At 40.1% G+C, this 16,614-nt stretch overlaps 1 protein-coding gene across 5 annotated transcripts in view; it reads left to right on the top strand.

Moving 5' to 3' along the window:
* The window catches only part of ITPR2 (inositol 1,4,5-trisphosphate receptor type 2), a 471,510-nt gene that overhangs the window by 425,522 nt on the left and 29,374 nt on the right, over nt 1-16,614 (top strand). The gene's annotated exons all lie outside the window — the stretch shown is intronic.

Raw genomic sequence — 16,614 nt, 5'->3', positions numbered from 1 at the left:
TGCACAGATGATATTTACTGAAGAATTCTCTGTGCAGCGAATAGCACCATCTCAGTCACGTGTGCCATCTTCTGACCTTGTGTCACTGCTGATGTCTCAGTTCCCCAAATCTGGAACTTTCCCATTGGCAAATATGAATGGAAGAGTCAGACTTTAAGAAATTCCTTGGATTTCAGAAATCAAGAGTTTAAGAAATTTAACGATGTTTGGGAAGGGTATAATGTTTGATCTCAATGGGAGAACACTGTCTTCTTGTCTACATACAGTTTGGATTGTTGGTAACAGTTGGTACTGATTCGGCTATATCTAGTTGCTTATATAACTCCTCATGAAGATCAGTAGCAGAGGCTGTGGCTGTCCATGATTTGGACTTTCTTCTGTTTTACAGAAGACTGAAACTAAGTGGCTTAAAGGGAAGTCAGAGTTACAACTTTAGTGTATCATGCTATACATTTAGTGAGTATTACTGCATCCAATATAGATTCTTATATTCTTCTAATAAACATAGCTATATGTTGGAATTTTTTTCCTCAAAAATCCTCTTACAAAACTGTGTTCACTATGTGAGAATGAGGCTTTAGAAGAATCATGATCCTCCTTGCTTCCTGGTCTGAGAGGATACCATTTAGTAAGAGCACCAATGCCAAAGCTCCAGGAGAGTCAGGTGACAGTGGCTGTGTGTCCTTCCTTCTGGAAGCTGGTCATGCACATAGGAAGGCATAAACAATAGTCGATGGAGCAACCAAAGAACATGTTTGGCAGGTAACATATTAATAAGTACAAGTTAACATTGCAGTAATTTATCTTCCCTCACAATATTTATGTGTCACAGGAGAGCTACATGTACCTTGAATTTTTATTGCTGAGCATTTTTCATGTTTTTTTTCTTTTTGATTTGTATCCCACTATAAGTGGTTCTATATGCTAGTAGTTTGCATTTTACTATGAAGTTGTCATTCTTTATGTGACAGTGGCAGAAACTAATATTCTTTCTTTTTCTCCATGTTTCCTTTTCCCCCACTCTCCCTTCTACATTAGGGAAAAAAAAAAGTAATTGGCTTGAAGATAGGAATCCAGTCATTATGTATACATTCTTGATCTTAAGATGCTCAGAGACCATCGATGTGAAATATTTTGCATCTGCTTACTGGGGATAAAAACATGTAGAGCATTACACTTAAAATGCAACTTCACATTACTGTATACTGTCATCCATTGTGTCGCTTGGACTAAAAGATTCGGGGGAACACACTGAAGAGTCTGACACATGCCTTCTCTGCCAAGGAATTTAAAGCTTAATAAAAGGGAGAGGAAAATAACAAACCAAAAGTAGAATAGGCTAAGTTCCCCAAGAGTGGAACAAATGAAAAATCTGTGAAGGCTTAAAGATGTTGAGTGACATCCAACTGAGAGATGGTGGAAGGGAATTGTTGTGTGTGCATGTGTGTGTTGGGGGACAGTGTATCAGACAGGGTAGGATTTGTAGAGATTTGGGGGTATCTGTTGGATTAAAAGTGAGTTCCTATAAAAGGGAGAAGCCTGAACAAAGGCATAGAGATGGAGTACTCAGACAGTTGGAGGACATTGGCCCAGTTTCACTTGTAAAGGAGCTCTGAGAGATATGATAGAGAAAGTAGATTGGACTTTTGAGCAGTAAGTGTCAGTTTTGGCTATCATTTCATCAGGAATGGGAAGTCACTGAAGTATTTCACTACAGGAATGATGTGGCCTAGGACAGTAGTCAGGCTGTGGTGTGTAGGCTGGTTGGGTGAAGGGAAAGATGAAGTCACAGGTGGTATTTGGCAGTTGATGAGATTAGGGGTGAGGAGAATCAGGAGAGGCAGGTGACTGCAACATGAACCCAAGATGCCTGAGGTTGTGATCCTGATCATTGGGAGAAAGGTGGTGTATGAGTTTCAGAAGGTCTTCTGCAAGAGGAGAGGCTGGCCAGAGAAGAACACTTGTTGATTTTGAAATAAGACTGGAAGCTGAGTCATAAATTAGGAGGGACAGAGTAGTGACAATAGCGTGAGCCTTAGAGCCCGAAAGAACTGGGCTCAAACCTTAGCTCTGTCACTTACTTGCTGTCCGGTCTGGGATATCTTGAGTCAATCTTTGAACCTATCAAGGCCTCTGCCTCCTCATCCAAAAGGAAGAAAATTGGTGATCAGTGAGATGATATGTTAAACGTGGCTAGCACAGTGGAGGTACTCGGCAACTGACAGTTTTCACTGTGACTGTCCACCTGAAGTTGAAGCCATCGGATTAGGGAGAGATGCAAGAAGGGAGATTGTGTAATGAGAGGAAGGTAGAGAAAGCCTGAGATAGAACCTGGGGAATCCCCCACTCAGGAAAAAGAAGAAAGACAACTAAAATAAGTAGAAAGGAAGACAATAAAAAGGGGCAAAAGGAAAACCAGGATGTGGAGTGTGTCAAAAGAGATGAGCTTTGCAGTGTCAGAGTTTCAACAGCATTAGTTGCTGCAGAGAGGTCGTAAAGAAGAGACTGGTCAAACAGAGCCTTTGGGTTTTGTAGTAAGGAAATCACCAGGTGGCTTTTATCATAAGACCTATCTTTCGCCTTAACATGAAAACCGGCATTTGGCCAAACACTTGTACTTGAATTTTTTTTTTAAGTACCCACATACTTATCCATGTTTCTGCCCAACCTATTCCATCAGCTCTCTCTAGAACCGTGACGGGAGGGAGGAGGGCTCACCAGCTTATTCCAATATGAACTGTCTCATTCTCATCCAAGCAGAGTATGGCCAAGACAACAGGCACTGTTTCTGAATTTCAATAGCCAGGAGAAGGAAGGGTGAAATTATTAAGATCAGGACTGATGGAAACAAAAAGTCATTTACACAGAAGAGTGCTCATTTACTGGAATAGCCTTTTTGGAAAATTTCAAAAAAATCTGTAGCTAATGAACCCAATTTAGAAAATCTGTTATTCCAAGCTCTGTGTAGATTATGGCCTTTGTAAACCTGATTGCAAGAAAGAGATACAGAGAGATTGAGATTTTAGAGCACACAGCAAGTTGAAGCAAGTCTACAACTTAATTCAAAGACTATGTAGTTTCTCTCTCTGACCCAGAGGTAACTCCTCTTAACAGTTTGGAAGGAAACCTGACAGACATTTTCCTACCACTTTTATTTTTGTTCCTTAAAAATAGCTTCATTTACCAAGTTGACGTAAGTGCTTATTTATCAGTAGAGCTTTGAAAGAAGCTTTAAATTCTTCATAATTGATGTACCTTTTACCCTCAAGGATTTATGCAAAATAAAATGAGGAAGTTCCTCATATTCATAAAGCAACTCATCTGAATTATACTACGCTGTTTAAATATATCTGATTTGTACTTTGAGACCTTTAGGAAGTGCCTCCTTCCTTATGGTGACGTGAAGAAAACAAGAATATAACAAGGTTGGAGGATATTTTCTCCTCTGCCTATTTTTCACTTCCAGTGCTTCAAATGTATTACTATATCAATATGCATTAAAACATGCATTGTAGGGATGGATGGCTCAGTGGTTGAGCATCTGCCTTTGGCTCAGGTTGTGATCCCTGGGTTCTGGGATCAAGTCCCGCATCAGGCCCTGCACGGGGAGCTTGCTTCTCCCTCTGCCTATGTCTCTGCCTCTCTCTCTGTGTGTCTCATGAATAAATAAATAAAATCTTTTTAAAAAATACATTGTAAATAAATTTATTTCTAGAGGTTAGAATCTAAAAAAAAATACTTTTGCCTCTACATCCATCCAGTAATAGGATCAAGGCTCTGAAATATGAAGAGAAACTTAAAACTTCCTTCCCTGGCCTTCAGAGGCTAAACTAAGCTATTTTAGTATCAGCCACTGTCTGAGTATCTGAATGAACACAGTTTCTTCTAGGATATTGTTAGGGGAGATGTGAGTTGATCAAGGTATTTGGGGAATATATTTTCTCTTGATAAGCAGACCCTCATTTTTGATAAGAGAATTGATATTTTGAGCTAGTATTTATTGGGAACAGAAAATGAGAAGGGAAAAGGAAAGCTTGCAGGAAAGTAAAAATAATGAAAGGGAATCCAATAAACCGAAGAAAAGGGTATAAAGGGATAAATCCTCCAGCCTGTACTAGTAATGGCCTTTGAGCATCACTAAGCCCTTTTGTTTCTCCCATTACCCAAAGGATGATGACTGGGGAGGAACAAACAAAATTGAGATCATTAGAAAAAATGCCCAAGGCTTTTAGATGTTTCTCTAACATTTTGAGGACATTTTCAGATTTTCAGTGTTCATTTGCTGAGATATGGTTGGGGCCTTTGGGGGATATTTATTACTTAATTTGGCAAGCAGAGGGATCAAAACCAGAGGTGCCTGTAAGAGAGGTATTGTGCATGTTCAGAGAATTGCTGCCTTCCCAGTGTGCTCCAGATGGACTGGGCTGCCACTGAGACCCTGGCTGGCCACCCCAGGTAGGTTTTTGAGGATCACTTCCTTATTTTAGTACACGGTGTTCTTAAGCTCTTCTTCTTACGTGACTCTTGACCAAAAACCGTGTCCTACTATCACGATGATGTCAGCTAGGACAATTTAACTCACGCTTTGGTTAATATTATAATTGTCTTGACACGAAAAATAGTTGTGAATTTCCTGAAGGCCCCAACCAGGAAGAGAGTAGCCCTTTGTTCTTTGTAATAGCAGGGCAGGGTGATATCTATAATATGCCTTAAAAGTGATTTGATAAACAGTGAGTGCTTCCTGTCTCCTAGCAGTTGTGTTATGGGTTTGATATATAAGGATAAGTAAGAAATAGTCTCTTTCCCCCAGGAAGCCCAAAACATTTATTGAATGAATAATAAAATAATGCGTAAATTAACAAATGAATGGTTTCTTCTTAGCCCTCTGGTAGTTGGACATAATTTACAGAAAGATGCAGCAAAATAGCTGCAGGAGTTTGTAACATGAATTTCTCATTAGTCAAATGTCATCTTTCCCCTCTTTTAAAATTGGAAGATAAAGATGCAGCAGAAAGGGTTAGACCACCTGAACCAAGTATAATGAATGCAATATTAGAAATCGTGTGGCCGATTTGAGAGACAAGGCAATTTAATCCCCTCTCCCAGTGTTTCTCAAACCTAGTGCCTCCCATACGTGCCCACATCTTCAGGAGTGTGCCTGAGGCTGCTGTCCTGGCAGAGGGGCACGCATGTGCAGTGGAGGGTTTTACAGCATAACCCACCCTTAAGAATAAATTCTTCCTTGCAATAATCTATTGAGACTTCAGAAAGAGAGGGATGGTCCTTTCGATGAACTGGAAAAGAAACCTAGTCACCCATTACTTTAGCTCCATCAGGAAGGAAAAGAACTACAATTTCCTAGATGTTGTTTTCGGTGTCTAGAACTCAAAATTAATCTTGTTTATAGTTAAACCATGTTTTGAGTAGTAACTGTTGGAGGGGGAAATGTTTGGACTCATGAAAGACATCAAGCTTTCTAGGGTTTGCATGCACCCCTCCTGCGTTAGCACCATTTGCCAACTTAATTTCTGCATTATTGTTATGTGTCATAACTATGAAATTATATGTTCTGATTCTATTGTTTCTAATTTATGCTAATTGTGTAAGTGGATCTAATTAAGCCAATTATGTAACTGCTCAATCTTTAAAACCTATTTGAAAGACTTTAGAACTTCATAAGACACTGTTAAAAATGTTTACATTTCAAGGCAAACCAAGGGGGTCTTCGCAGCTCAAAATGCACAATTAAGAAGTAAATGTATATGTTGAAGGAAACACCACCTTTGCTTTCCATATTTTAAGTCCAGACATGTGTCTTCAATTTAAGAGGGATCCTTTTCAATTCCTGACGCTGGATTTCATTGTCATTGTGGGGTCTATTCTCTACATTATTCTAATTTCTTATTTAGTATTCATATGTAATATCCACGAGTTACCACATTTAACGTCTTTCTAATCTTCTTCATCTCAAACACTCCATCCTTAGTGCTGGAAGTAAGGGTAAAGGATTTGGGCCAAATCCTATTTAAATGAGACTCATGGAGGGGAGTGGGATAGGAAATAAAGACAAGAGCAGGCAGGTGAGGCACTGCCTCTGCCTATCATTGACTACTTCCTGAATTTTTTTTATCTTAAAGATTTTATTTATGTATTCATGAGAGACTCAGAGAGAGAGAGAGAGAGACAGAAGAAGAGACACAGACAGAGGAAGAAGCAGGCTCCCTGCGGGGAGCCCAACACGGGACTTGATCCCAGAACCCCAGGATCACAACCTGAGCCAAAGGCAGATACTCAACCACTGAGCTACCCAGGCATCCTGACTACTTCCTGAATTGATCAGAAACTGAATCTGTTGATGTCTGGGGGATAGTTCCCCACGTTCAAAAAAAAAAAGGCTTTGGTTAGTTTTTCTAGTCCGTGTTGATGAGAAGCTTGTGGTACAGGAGTAAGCTTTAGGTAATAGATTTTGAAATTGGACTTCTTAGGATTTCCATTTACTGGATTGGTGACCTGACTTTTCCCCTTCACACTTCACTTGACCCATCGATGAAGCAAGGACAGGCAGCCAGTCAGCACTCAGAATAGAACTGGCTGAATGTGGCTTCACCCGGGAGACCTCCTGCTGTGCAGGGCCCTAAACCTGTCCCTGTGATTGCTGGATGGCCGTAAGGAGGGCTCCAGGGTCCCAGGGAAAGCACCTGGACAGAGAAAGCTATAGGGTCATCAAGGGAGAGGAATATTTAAAGGGCTGGGACAGTGGCTAATTTGGCAACTAAGAAATATTGCAATAGTCTTAGCAACTACGACAGCCATATCAATGTGTCCCAGTTAAATGTTGGCCCGGATATAATAAGACTTTCCTTGCAGAGTTGCTATGAGGACTAAATAAAATCATGTACACTCACACTACTACTACTAATATAACTGACATTTGATGAGTGCTGACTGTGTGCCAGGTGCTGTGCTAAGTGTTTGGCATGTGTGATCTCTTTTATGGCCTCGTAACAACCCTAGGAGGCACTCCGCTAGTACTGTCCCCATTCTGCACATGAGGAAGCAGGCTTGTAAAGGACTGATGACTTTCCCAAAGTTGCACAGCTAGTGGAAAGGCTCACTGTGTCCGTAATGTGCCCGGCACATGAGAGTAGTCAATAAATGCTTTGTTATTATCTGATGCTATGTGGCTTTGAAAGCAGGCCAGGCTGACTGCACCCAGCACCCCCAGCAGTGGGCCTCATGCTCTGCAGAAGGGGGAATGTAAACATTCAGTCCAGGGCAGGGAGTAGACCTGGCCGGGAGACAGGAAGTCAGCTGACAGCCCTACAATTGCAGGAAGGCCTGAGCGGAATTCAAATAGGAAAAATGTACTTGTTTAGAGCTGGTTGGCAACTGCAAGCTTCCTACAGTGATTAGAAGTATTGCAATTACAATTATTACAATTGCAGGCGAGGAAGACAGGCTGCAGGATATTTCAATTTAATTTGGGAAGAATTTGCCAGGGAGCACCACGCACAAGGCACTGATCAAAACAAGCATAAAACATTGTCACTGGCCTCGCAGAACCACAATTTGATAGAAAAGACAGCTTCGGTCACTGGAAACTATAGCGCAGATCAGAACTCTGGTGAGAGGTAAAATAGACATACCAACACATGGCATCTGGAGAAATCTCAGATTACACTGTTATGCCTCTAAAACCCTTCAGTAGTACTTGGAATAAGATCCAAACTCTCCCATGGCCCCCTTACGCCATCTGGCCCCAGCCTATTTCACCAGTCTCACCTCATTCCACCTTCCCTAGCCAACTACAGTTCAACCACACTGGTCCTTTTCTTGGCAATTCACACTTCTTCCCTGATCAGAGCCTTGGCATAGAGGTGCCTTCTCTTTGCAGTTGCTGTTCCTAACTCTTTCCATGCCCAGCACCTTCCCTGACACCCCCATTCCAGTTACTTCTCTCCCATCACCCTTTAGAATACCTATATTAATCTGACCCTAATATTTCTATACTTATTGATGTGTTTATTCCTCTCCACTATGGCTTCAGCATTTACACACCTGGCTTGATCACTACTCTATTCCCAGTACCTAAGTGAATGCCCAGCACCTAGGAGGTACTCCATATAGATTTGTTGGGCAGAGTGAATAAGACATGGAGCCACTGGAGCACAGATGGCAGGAGTCTTCCTGGCTGAAGGGACTAGGGATAGTTGCACAGAAAAGATTGTGAGGAGAGTTGGACCTTAAAAAGAATTTCGACAGAAGGGATGGAGGGGAATATATTCTAGGCAAGGCATATATCTTAAAGGGAAAGTGTGAACAGCCAAGAAGAAAGGAAACCAAATTTATATGTGCTAGCTGCTTTGAATGGTATTTAATTATACCCATTTTATGTAAACAGAGGCTCAGAGAAGCTCATTACTTATCCAAGGTGTTTGGCAAACAAGTGCTTGAATCAACACCCAAATACAGATTTTTCTGGGGCCAATGGCTATGATTTTACCTTTAGCTGTGCTTCACCTACTGAAGAATCAAGCAAAACTTGACTGAGATCAAATGTATATAAGTCAAGGGGATCCCTGGGTAGCTCAGTGGTTTAGCGCCTGCCTTTGGCCCAGGGCACGATCCTGGAGTCCCAGGGTCGGGCTCCCGGCATGGAGCCTGCTTCTCCCTCCTCCTGTGTCTCTGCCTCTCTCTCTCTCCCTCTCTCTCCTCTCTCTCTCTCTCTCTATCGTGAATAAATAAATAAAATCTTTTTAAAAATGTATATAAGTCAAGTGTTGGAGAAAAGGCAGGGGAAAAACCCCAAAACCCAAAGACATCCATTGGAAGGAGGAAAGGATGTCTCCAATATATTAAGGAAATAGAATTCTTAGTCTCTCAGCTACAATAGTTGAGGTATGACATAAAAAGCCTTTAAAATTCCAGCTAATAAATTATTTCCCATTGGTGGAAGCTTTGTTTATCGAACAAACATAGGCCAAATGCTTACTGTGCTCCAGGTGCTGGGCTGCCTGGGGTTCAAGGTTGAGCTTCCTTTCAGGAAGCTTTGGTGAAATCCAGGAGACAGAGAATGCCAACAAAGGAGAGGTGATGGCTCACTGGCGGAGCCTGCCATGGAGCCGACAGCCCGGGAAGGGAGACTTCCTAAGGTCACGCCAGATGCTTGAGGAAGTCAGGGATATGAGAATGGAGCAGGTGCACAGAGCAGCTGGGCCTGTCTAGAGAAAGAGTGGGGCTAAGCAGGGGGGTGGAAGATAAAACAGCCACCAGGAGCCAGATCACAAGGGCCTCTTGCCTGGGAGTCTTTATCCTAAAAGTTCAAGGAAGCCCTCCAGGGATATTGAACCAAAGAGACAAGATCAGATGTGTATTTTAGAAAGCATGTTCCATGGCAGAGTAAGAAATGGATACAAGGGGACCATCGGGAGCAAAAAAAAGAACAGGTAGAAAGAGTTCATTACCCAGTAACTGTGATGAAAGCTGATATGAAATACCACTGGAGATTGAGAAGAAATGGTGGATGTGGAAAGATGCTGGTAGAGGATTTGCTGAAGGCAAGGGGAAGTGGTGACTCAACCTAAATCATCGGGGTCCCACAGGAGTAAATTAGAGAAATGTGATCATCTCAGTGTACCTCATAGTATCCAAGTGCCTAGGTCCTGTTTGGGTTTTCAAGTGCATATGACCAATGAGAAACTGAATACATGGGTCTGAAATGCTGGTGACAAGTCCAGAATGGACAATCCACTAGAAAAGATCAACTATCATAAAGTTAAGGTTTCAGTCTTTTTTGTTCTTGTTGTTCACTAAGGTGCCCAGGAGCATAGAACAGTGCCCGGTATATAGTAGATACCCAATAAAGATTTATTAAATGAGTATAAATATTAATTATGTGTGAAGAACACATGATACATGACATTACAGATTAGGACAAAGGCTATCCAAGAGAAACTATATATAGTGAGTAAAGCAAAAAAAAAGCATGCCCTTAGGCTGAAAGATACAGAGGTATAACCATTAATTAACATGAAGAATAATGAATGATGATGATGATGATGATATCAACAGTCTTCCAGACAGATTTTACCTAACAAAAAAGTAGAACCAAAAAGGAGAAAACAGTTTTCATAGGGCTGTAAAAGAGGATTTTTAACTTCTCATCAGTGGGTGAACATAGAAGTGCTTTGGTCAGTTTTTGGATATCTTGCGACCAAACATTGATTAATTAGTTTTAGTATGGAATTATGTTGCAAACCCAAATGTTTATAGCAAAATGATTTGGATGTTGTACAACATATAGAAGCCTCTTTGAAATGGTAACCCATCCTAAGTCATTTATTTTAAACTTATAAAGGGATGTTCACATCTCTGATTCTCATAACTTTAATAAAAGGATTTCTTCTCACTGTGCTGAAGAAAATTCTTGTTTCCCAGTCCTACTCATTACTGTAAGATCTTGTTCAATTCTCAGTTGGCTTTCTGGAATAATCAGGTCCACATTGTTAGGACTGATACATTTTATTCAGAAATACTGGCTTTCTTCCAGAGAGTAACAGATACCATCAAAATGTAAGTTGTGGGAATGAGAACTATATACCGTAAAGCCACACGACTTCTGTCTAGTGGTTTTTAATAGACTAGCATCGCCCATGCCGTATCATGAGTCATTAGCAGAGTCGGTAATTAAGCTGAAAGGCCGCTCTTGTGTTAGGTAAGCTTATCAGACAAGCTAATTGCCATCAGATTTTGAACTAGTTTTAGCTAAGGGAATTCCTGAAAAATAATTGCTGAACTTTACAATAGTGATTTAGCATGTGTATGTCAAAGATTAGTCATTTACTATCATGTTGATGGAGTCCATTTCCTTTTGGGGGAATTTAAAGACCAAAGGATTTTGAAATAATGGCATCTGAGGTAGGTTACCCCAGATTTCTAAGTCTGTTTCCTCATGGAGGTAATACTCATTATTAAGATTCTTGTATGGTTTAAACAGAATCCCATATATCCTAGCACCTAACACAATGTCTGGTTCAGGGTTATCGCTCAGTAAGTAAGTTTGGACCCTCCACTTCTACTTAAATATGTAGCTATTTAATATGGCCAAATCTAAATACTTTTTTGCAGATTCAGAGCATTCTTAAGCTTTTTAATGTTCAAAGACATTACTGCTTCTCCATAGTGGCCCTCATAGAGGTTAGGCAATGGCCAACTTTCATTTGTTCAATGAATACTTACTACCTACCACATCCCAAGGCGTGGTAGCCCCTGGAAAGGGGAACAGAGGACATGAGGATATGTGTGGCCTGTCACAGAGCTTCCTATTCAGAGCAGACGGCAGATCCTAAAAAGTCACCAGTTTTTACATAGTCACTTGAGTGTTACCACGGGGACAGATTGGGCAGAGGAACCTTCCTATCTTGTGGCCTCACTCAAACTCAAGTCCATTTGTTACCTGTTTCTTTGTTAACCCAAAAATCAACAGCTTACCAACCTATTTTAATTGCCTAAACACTAATGAATCCATTTGAGTTTTGCAAGTGATGTTCCCACAGAGGGCTGATGAGACACTGTCAGGAGTGTCCCTGAGAGCACACGGGGATACTGTGAAAAGGAATAGTCAGACTTGCCATAGAGTCAGAACAAAGATTGCATAAGAACAGATTTTACCTTGCTTACTTGTGGGATGGGAAGGGTGCACTTTTTCTTTTTCTTGGCTCTTTGGTGGGAACAACAAAGAAAATATATTTTATTTTCCAAAGAGTGCCTTCTAAGCTTCTTCAGATGAAGAACTTGCAGCACGCCTCAGTTTAAGCAATCACCTTTTCCGTCTCTTTCAGCATTTGAAAAAGTCCCCGTAAAAAGCACATGCATTTTGCTTTACAAGGAATATTCCAGCCTTCTAAGTTTCCTTCGGCATTGGTGTTCTCTTGTCATCATGAACTCTTAAGATTTCAAGGTGTTTATGTTACTCTGAGATTATTGATTAGCATTTTAAATGCAGCTGACATAAAAACCAGAATCTGAAGTTCAAAAATAGCCGAACTCAAGGGTGGCTTATTTGCATAAGTGTCTGTAACTTTATGAAGAGATAATTGCCCAGGGTTTTCTTCTAGCTGCCTGGGTGCCAAATTGTGTTATAAAGACCCTTGCCCTGGTTCTACCTGTGACTTAGAAGAGGACTGACTTCCATGTACATTAATTCCTCATTCATGATGAAAATCTGAGTGGTTTCCAAAGTCTCTTCTGTTCTAGTTCTAAAATTCTGACAGCCCTAATATCTAAAATATTTTTTAAGGATTTTATTCATTTATTCGTAAGAGAGATAGAGAGAGAGACAGAGACATAGGCGGAGGGAGAAGTAGGCTCCCTGTGAAGACCCTCATGTGGGACTCGATCCCAGGACCCTGGAATCATGACCTGAGCCAAAGGCAGATGCTCAACCACTGAGCCACCCAGGCATCCCCTAAAATATTTTTATATAAAATTTTGATTATGTTACTGTTTGTTATACTGCAAATGAGAAGCAATTGTGTCAGGAGTTTGGGAGTGGGCAAAATTTGACTATTCCCATTTTATTCACTGGACGGACATATATGGATTGACTCCTTCACCATCCTGGCCAGAATCTGGCTGTTAAATCCCCACAGTATACTGTTCATATCATCACACCTCTGTGCTGCCAGCTGTCTCTGTAGGACAACACTGATTAGGGACCAGATTATGAGTTTTCCTCGAAGACCTGAAGTTTATTGCTCTGAGAGAAAATTAAACCGTGATTCTGGCAGGGGTTGGGAAATTGCCACTGTCTCAGGAATTTCTGTTTCCTGGGCTGAGGACCTAGTACTATTCGGGAGCCCTAAATCCAGTTATGAAAATATCGTTTTAGAAGACAAAGACTTAGCACTGACAAGTAATAAGATAACTAATTTTATTAGGGATTATAAAATTGATTCTTACTTAAGAGCATCTTATCTCCTTCCCTTTGTTTTCTAGTATATAATTCACTTGTGCCCAAGTGACCAAAAAAATAATGTAAAATAAGAGCCTGTTGTTGAAAGGGAGTTGGTGGAGGGATGTCATATATGTAAGAGACATAGAGTGGCCTAGTGCTTTAGACATGGCCTGGGGACTTCTGGAGCCTTGGACAGATAACCTTCCTATGTCTCAGTGTCTTCCTCTGTAAAATGGGTAAAACATCTCTACCTATAAGGTTTTTATGAAGATGAAACAAGTTAATATTTATATGGTATCTGACATTATAAATGTTACATTCAGTTTTAAAAAATATATATAAGCTAGGATCAGAATAACATTTCCAGGCTCAAAAAATTATTATTTATTCAACAACTTTTATTTAGTGCCTACTATGTCTGTAGCAATGGGTTAGATATGGTAGGGAGGACAAATGTGGGATAGATAAATTCCCAGCTTCAAGAATGTAGGGCCTGGGGATCTCTGGGTGGCTCAGGGTTTGGTGCCTGCCTTTGGCCCAGGGCGCAATCCTGGAGTCCCGGGATCGAGTCCCAAGTCGGGCTCCCGGCATGGAGCCTGCTTCTCCCTCTGCCTGTGTCTCTGCCTCTCTCTCTCTCTGTGTGTGTGTGTGTCTATCATGAATAAATAAATAAATCTTTTTTTTAAAAAATGTAGGGCCTAATTGGGAGAGCATGATATGTTGTCCAGAAGGTTGGATGACAATAGCAGGCAGCAACATTTGATGAGCTACAGGTGAGGAGCTATCCTGCAGGCTAAGAAGATGTTGTGTATGAAAGAAATCAGCAGGTTTGAATAATTGATATCAAAGCACAGGGGGCACCACCCACCTGGATTAGGTTGAGACTAACTGGTAGCAGTAATTAATTACTCAAGGTAAGAAGTTTGCTTTGATCCAACAAAGGAGAGACATTGATGACTTTTAAGTAGAGGAGTTACATGTTTTGGTTTTTTTTATAAAGTATCAAATAATTCATACTAGAATGTAGTAAAGGGGCAAGAGGCTGGAAGAACGAAAACCAGTGATCAACATGCTAATGGAAAATGTGATGGAAGGAACCTATAGTGGAAAGCAAGGGATGGGTGTGGTGGAAAGAATTGACTAAGAATGAGGATGGACTGTTGTCCTACAGTACTTACTAAAGACCTCCAGTATGAAGAACTTCCTCCCATTCTCCGTAACTCTTCAGTCTACACACATTGAGGTGGAGCCTCTGATCAGAGGGTTCAACCAATCTAAAATTGACCTCTTGTACATGGAAGACTGACTTAGAAATTAAGAGACACAAGAGAGCTTACCCAGGTTATTTAACCTCCTCTTGCTCTCTTTTATTAAAAAAAAAAAAAAAAGAATTCAATCTGTGATTCTGTGATTTTCTAATCAAAACCGCAAGTCTGGATGGACTTGGAAGCCAAAGGTTTCTAGGAGGATCATATACCAACCTTACAAGATTCTTCTCATTCAAGTGGGCACCAAGTAGTCCTACAATGTCAACTAAATTTAATTCTCAGGGCATAATTTGTCGCTGAAAAGCATGTGTTGTTTGTTTGGGATTAGGTGGCCAGCTCTGGTCTATGCAGGGAAGTGGCAAACGAGATGGAGCTAAAACTAGAGTCAGATTTAGATCAACAACCCGTGTCAGCCGTCTCTTTTCTGTCTTACTCTTTGTCTAATCAAGTACTACCCAGAAGTAATAGAAATCAGTTTATATCATTAGTGAAGGACAGGGCAGAAGAATTAGGTAGAAATGTGGGTGAGCACAAGTGATTACAATTTCTCCATCTAGCAACACACAGATTTGTTGATCTGTTCAAATCAGACTAACATAGTCACCTCAGAATAAATAATTCTTACTGCTTGATTTCTCATTCTTAGTTTTTCCAAATATGTGTCTTAGTTTATTTCTATTGCCAAATTTCTTTTTTTCATATAAAGTCATTGTTTCATTAATCTTCCATATTGCCTTATGAGTTTTGTCAGATTCTTATATTTCATTGCAAACCTGCTTTGTGAAATCTTATCGTTTCCTATCTTCATCTTTTCATTTTTCTCTTGTTCTCAGTAGTTTGGTGAATGTGAATGTGATTGAAGCTAAAATTACATCACCTTTAATAAAGGAAAAAATATAGAATATGTAGAAATCAGATGAGCTTATAAAGAAGGAAATCAATCAGGTTGGCAAATTGCATCTGTGCGACAAAGTGCAAAATGCTTGTTTCATGTAGTATTTACTGAACAAGTTTGTGGAAAAGATGGTTAGAATGTACACGGAAAAGTAAGGAACCCATTTTGTTCAATTTAAATGACATTGATGTATTTTTACGTTATGATATCTTTCAATGTTTCCAACAATCCCTGATGTAGTATTTTACACAATTGTCTCAAAGGGCTTTCAGAGATAAAAGTATATATCTAACATTGTAAATTGGTTTCCAATCTATATATAATAGAAACCTCTACAGTCACTCCACAAAATTCAATAGATCAAGAATTGCATCATAGCTTGGAAATTTGGGGGAAGTTGAGGTTTTTGAATAACCCTCAAAGACCACAGTTAACTGTCCTTGCTTTTAATCAATCCCAGTTCAAATGGCATATGGACGATTTTCTGTAGGGCCAAGTAATCATGTTATGCTCTTTTTTTGTTCACTGAGAAGTCATAATGGTGGTTTTATAGAGCCAGAAAATTATTCTTCCAAAATTAGCAGAAGTGACAAAATGACTTTTCTTTCCTTATTGTTATTAAAACTACCAATATAGTTATCCTTTCTGAAGTCACTGCTCAGTTTATTGGTTTTTTTTAAAGATTTATTTATTAGAGTGTGATGAGAGAGAGAGAGAGAGAAAGAAAGAGAGAGAGACAGGGTGGCGGGTGTAGAGGAAGAGAGAATGCTAAGCAGACTTTCTGCAGAGAAAAGTCTCTCTCTGTGAGCAGAGAGCCCAATGCAGGGCTTCATCTCATAACACTGAGATCATGACCTGAGCCTAAACCAAGAGTCAGAGGTTCAACCAACTTCACCCAGGCGCCCCAATAGGTTGTTTTTATTGTTATTTATCAAAAGCAAACATTCCAGCAAATTACACCCTCCCAGATCAAGTGGGCACATCCTTCCTATGATGTCTGTAAATAAGGGTATGCAGTAGGAGAGATGTTCTTATAAAAACTTGCATTCTTTTTCATCTTTTTATTCTAAAAGAAATCCCAAAACAATAGTGGAGAAGAACATGGTAGATTGTATTTGAGTTATTCCAACAACAAAAGAATGTGTTTATTTTGAAGATAGAACAAAGATGGGACTGTAGTTGGGTGACTTCCGATAAAGACATCTCTGCTAATGAAAACCATAAACATAACCCAGAGCTACTTTCTGTAAAATATATCCCTAGTAAACATCAAAATATCAAACTAAAATTAGCAAAAGGAATTGTTGACAAAGGCTTTATTAAAAAACAGTTGCAACAGGGTGTGAAATTGTAGTTACAGCTCACATAGCTCTTCGTTACTTATTTGCAGTTTTAGTTGGATTTTCTTATTTCCCCTGCCCGTTGCTGCAATTAGCCATTAAGCTGGGAGAAACTACCTTTTCTACATCACACAGGAAATGCCTGTAAAGTTTGCA

This window comes from Vulpes lagopus, chromosome 21, assembly GCF_018345385.1.
Source record: "Vulpes lagopus strain Blue_001 chromosome 21, ASM1834538v1, whole genome shotgun sequence".
NCBI lineage: Eukaryota > Metazoa > Chordata > Mammalia > Carnivora > Canidae > Vulpes > Vulpes lagopus.
The sequence above is the reverse complement of the archived record's forward strand: the minus strand, read 5'-3'. Positions and strand labels throughout refer to the sequence as shown.